Below are 5,740 nucleotides of genomic sequence, written 5' to 3'. Positions count from 1 at the left end.
GTGTGCGCACAACACGACGCAAAAAATGTCACTCATTTTTCAGGCACTTATATTCAACCGATTTTCTCGCAACAAATTGCATTCGACGCAGAATCCTTTCCCATTGTTTCCTATTGAAAATTGGCAAGGTCGGACTATGGGATCGGAAGTTATGGCCAAAATACAAATTTACACGTAAAAAACGCGTTAAAAATGTCACTCATTTTTCAGGCACTTGTCCTCAACCGATTTGCTCGCAACAGATTACATTCGATGCAGAATCCTTTCCCATTGTTTCCTATTGAAAATTAACCAGGTCGGACTATGAGTTATGGCCAAAATACAGATTAATACGTAAAAATCGCTTAAAAGGTGTCACTCATTTTTCAGGCACTTAACCTCAACCGATTTGCTCGCAACAAATTGCATTCGACACATAATCCTTTCCCATTGTTTCCTATTGAAAATTGGCCAGGTCGTACTATGGGATCGGAAGTTATGGTCAAAATACAAATTTATACGTAAAAATCGCGTAAAAAATGTCATTCATTTTTCAAGCACTTATCCTCAACCGATTTGCTCCCAACAAACTGCATTCGACGCAGAATCCTTTCCCATTGTTTCCTATTAAAAATTGACCAGGTCGGACTATGAGATCGGAAGTTATGACCAAAATACAAATTAATACGTAAAAATCGCGTTAAAAATGTCACTCATGTTTCAGGCATTTATCCTCAACCGATTTGCTCGCAACAAATTGCATTCAACGCAGAATCCTTTTCCATTATTTTCTATTGAAAATTTGCCAGGTCAGACTATGAGATCGGAAGTTATGGTTAAAATACAAATTTACGTAAAAATCGCGTAAAAAATGTCACTCATTTTTTAGGCACTTATCCTCAACCGATTCGCTCGCAACAGATTGCATTCGACGCAGAATCCTTTCCCATTGTTTCCTATTGAAAATTGACCAGGTCAGACTATGGGATCGAAAGTTATGGCCAAAATACAAATTAATACATAAAAATCGCGTAAAAAATGTCACTCATTTTTCAGGCACTTAACCTCAACAATCACAACAAGTTTCATTTGACGCAGAATTCTGTTGCATTATTTTCTATTGAAATTTGACCAGATCGGACTATGGGATCGGAAGTTATGGCCAAAATACCTTTTTTATAGAAGAATTACAAAAAAATGTCACTTATTTTTTGGACACCTAACCTTGATCGATTTACACGCAGCAAGTTGCATTCGACGCAGAATCCTGTCCCATTGTTTCCTATTGAAAATTGGCCAGATCGGACTATGCGATCGGAAGTTATGGCTAAAACGCAAACTTTTACGAAAAAATCGCGTAAAGAATGTCACCCATTTTTTAGGCATTTATCCTCAGCTGATTTGCTCGCAACAAGTTGCATTTGACGTATAATCCTATCCTAATGTGTCCTACACACCAAATTCTTTAAAAATATTTCAGCAAAATGCTTTAATGCTTTACTGAAAATAACCAGTAATTTTGAAGTTTACTGAAAATCAGTAGTTTGATTTGTATTTACTGAAAATCAGCATGTCTTTCCAAATTACTGATCACTCCGCATTTCCCATTGTCTACTGTCAAACTTAAGAAATAAACAGCCATTTTTGCTTGCCATAAGACGAGTTGGTTCGAGTTAGAAATTTGTCGTAAGTATTGCAATTAAATGTACCTATCATATAGCATAATTGAAATTAGGGACGAATATTCTCATCAAATCAATTTAAATACATTATTATTTTTTTCAGCCAATATAAACTAATGGACGTCGGACATCGTGAATTTCTGGTCATTCATCATTAGATAGATTAGATATTGCATTATTGTGTTAGAATTAGAATTAGGACTTGGCCGGCGGCGCCGTTATTGTTCAACATTTGTGAGCTGCTGAAACGTGCACATAGAGAATAGATGGTAAATCCCATCCCATTTGCATCGAAGTGCAACTTACACCAGTTCCGATCAATGACGGAGTAGAAACCTTTACAGTCTAAGCTTTGCTAAGCTTAGAAATAACGTCTCCTTGGTTTTATATACGAATATAAAAATAAATCTAGACTGAATTTTGAATAGGTCGTATGTAACAAATTTGGATATTTCGAGCTTATTACGTTAAAAGATAGAGAATATACAGTTCCTATCGTAAAAAAAAAATTGGGCCGGTATTTTATTGTTTTATTAAAATATTATTTCGAAACATTTCGACGTAATTGACGAACCCTCCTGTAGAACGAAAATCGATCATTCGACCTATTGTCAAAAAAAGCCTTTTCAACAAAAAATGCCAAAATTAAAAATTCCGTGTATACGACCTTTTGTCAAAAAAGGTCGCATGTACCGAAAATGTCAGGTGAAAATAAAAAGCACATACGACTCTTCGTTGACAGGCTGCGGATTTTATTAAAAGTAAGTATTTTAATGTTATTCCTCGCTTATAATTAAATTCAGTAGTAACATTCGGTTACACAGTACGCCACGGATTATTCGAAGATTGGGACTTGATGGAACGCTTCATGGAGCAGTGCATTTTGAAATACCTTCGGGCCGAACCAGAAGAACTGGCAGAGCCCCCGCTAATCACATCGGAGAACAGAGAATGTACTGCGGAGATTATGTTCGAGACGTGAAACGTGCGGTTGTAAATCGCAGTGCAGGCGGTTCTGGCGCTGGCAGCCAGTTGGGCATCTCGTCCAGTAGAGGAACAGGAAAGAGCACCGACGGGAATTGTGGTCGACAGTGCAGACGGTGTGACGCACGTGATTTCGATGGTCGAGAGCTACGTCATCGTGCGTCAAGCGTATTTCAATCCTGGTCGGAACATCAATACTTATTTTATAAGAAACTTCTACTCTGGAACAGAGCCTCGAGACAGTCAAGATGATCAAGAAACGGTTCAGCTACAACTACATCGGGACATCGCCAAGGAGTTTGACCAATACGGTTTGGAACCGATCAAGTAGATGTGTCACTATGAGGGAATCATTACAATCACCAAGCATCCAGCGGACCAGCGATTCTTTGGACCGGAAATATTCATCCATTCGGAGTTTTCCCACCCGGACTTCACGACACCACTGTCGGAGATTGTCGACACGGTTATTTAAAACTGCTCGATCGATGTGCGGCGGCCGTAGAGGCTCGGTTAAGTATTAGTTGGAACTTGAGCGAGGGACGAATCAAACGTAAACCAATTATTGATGTTTCGGTGATTTCCTATCATATGTAAAGACACGCTGTATGGTATAGCGGAAGTATGTTGACCTCAACGCCGGAATTGTACCAGGTATGTCACAAAAGCCGCCCGCGAAGAAAACGTGCCGAGCATTTGTAGTCGAAATCTCGTTTTTAGCACCATGACGTGGATTTCCCTGAGGTCTTTCGACATTCCTTTTGCTGCTGCATTGCTACTACCAATTACAACTAGTATCGAAAGAAAAAAAATCCCTCCCCTCGAACATGTAATCTTGCCGCGATGGATGGGCCTACGCCATTAGCACTTATATGGCAACCAAAGACATATCATGTCGTGGTGGTATCACATGTTGCCAATTTTTGTTTAGTGCCGCTTCACATAGCCTGGCATTGACGCTGATTTTACACTTGGGATCCAAAGAACATCGTAACTTGGAGGTCTGGATGATGGTGGAGACAGGCAGAGGTCTTTTTCATCAGTGATAATGATGTGAGATTTCTTCTTTTAGGCAATCCTTTCTGAGAAGTATTAAGATTACAGTTATGCTACCATTCCTTGTAAGGCTTTGAGACGATTAGGAAACAGACACCATTTCTTAACCTTCGTGCAAGTCTTAAGCAGTGCTTACTTATGCGCTTGAACTAGGATACTCGTCTAAAAGGAGAGCAATAGAGACAATGAACTATCATCGAAACGCAACATAATCTGCAATGAGTATAGTATAGGAATAACGTAGGAACGGAAGACGTAGCGGTAAGATGCGCGGTTATAAAGCAAGACCATGATGACTCCCGATGCCAGTCTAGGCAATTTCTGATTGGAAATTGTCTCGACTTTCCTGGGCATAAAAGTATCATCGTGTTAGCCTCATGATAAATAAATGCAAAAATGGTAACTCGGCTTAGGAAACCTCGCGGTTAATAACTATGGAAGTGCTGAATAAACACTAGGCAGTGAGGTGGCAATGTCCCAGTGGGGGATATAATGCCAATAAGAAGAATAACGTAGGAAACATAAGATAAACTTAAATTGACAGTATAAGTGAATTAAACGTGGCAATAGATTCATATACGTAAAGATCGACCATAAGACTCCCTAAATCCACCAACAAATCGAATCTCATGAAATGTTTGGCTATGAGCTTCAGGTTACACCTGGAGTGTGGAGTATTTTATATTAAAATGTAGACAATATCTATATAGAGAACGCATATGCCGCGGTATGTACTTAATTCGATAGGTCGTATGTCTTGTCGTAAAAGCAAAGACATCTGTCAACCGGACCGAAGTGCTTTGACGAATGTACATGACAAATAAAAAACAGACGGAACAGTACAGTCGAAAGTAACATGGTGCTTTGCATAAGGTCGAATCGTTTAGGTCGAAAGTTCAGCGCACAATTCAAAACGACGCGAATAATTTTTGTGTGAATAAAATGAGTTTCTAGAGAAACAATAACGATTTTTTCACAATGATTCATAAAAGTGATTAAAACTAAAATTTTAGGTGTAGAAATTTTACAAAATTGGTACATATTAACAAAATAACATTTAGTTTTATCTTTGAAAACTTCGTTCTCCGTTTTCTCCGATTGTTCAAAATTGCACATCCGACCTATTCAAAAATCAATCTAGAAATATAGAAAAACATTAAAAAGCTAATTTATTTTGATATCATTTTATGCGTGACTGAAAAACTGATGATATCAGCATTTTGATTTTTTTCGCTGAATTATATCAGGAAGGTGTTGTCAAATCATGTAATGACCGAACCTACTGTTAGAGTTTGGTTTAAACTGATCACCGTGTATTGGGTTAATTATAACAAACATATGAGTAGTTGAATTTTCAGCAAACTTTGCTGATGATTCAGTAAAAAGTTGTCGAATGAAATGACAGTCCACTTTGCTGATATTTTTTGCTGAAAAGATTGCTGATCATTCAGCTCGGCAAAATTCAGCAAAATTTTGCTGATTTTCGGCGGAAAAAATTTGGTGTGTATATACATATATTTTTACCTCTGTAGTTTTTTGTATATACAAAACACAATGGTTTTTCGTATGAAAGTGCACAATTTTAGGACCCCCTCCCCCTTTAAGAGTTACGTAATATTTAAACATTCCCTAATATATACTCATTAAACATCAATTACATGTTATTAACTCTTATTTCGGCATCAACATTTCAAAAGGGCGAAACTGCTTTGGTAAACAAGAGCTTCTCACGTCGCTGGTGGGCTAATTTGAGCCCACTCACGCAATCCAACGCCAATGATAGAAGCAGCGAATCCTCTTCTATCAATTAATGGTGCTGGATGTTGTGGGTGGGCTCAAATTAGACCACCAACGACGTGAGAAGCTCTTGTTTTCAAAATCAGTTTCGCCCTTTTGAAATGTTGGTGCCGATTTGTGTTAATATATACTTAAACTACATGATTGGATAAATGCGTACTCTTACCCCACCCGATGCGCACTTTTACCCCACCGGTGGGGTAAGAGTGCGTTTTTCACTTGTCTTGCAATAAGGGTTCTAC

At 38.3% G+C, this 5,740-nt stretch overlaps 1 pseudogene; it reads left to right on the top strand.

Annotated features, from left to right (window-relative positions):
* The first annotated feature begins 2,359 nt into the window (after positions 1–2,359).
* On the top strand, positions 2,360–4,608 carry LOC134222237 (actin-related protein 3-like; annotated as a pseudogene).
* The last annotated feature ends 1,132 nt before the right edge of the window (positions 4,609–5,740 follow it).

Source organism: Armigeres subalbatus, chromosome 3 (genome assembly GCF_024139115.2).
Source record: "Armigeres subalbatus isolate Guangzhou_Male chromosome 3, GZ_Asu_2, whole genome shotgun sequence".
Taxonomy (NCBI): domain Eukaryota; kingdom Metazoa; phylum Arthropoda; class Insecta; order Diptera; family Culicidae; genus Armigeres; species Armigeres subalbatus.
Note: the sequence above shows the minus strand (reverse complement) of the source record. Positions and strands in the feature narration are given on the sequence as shown.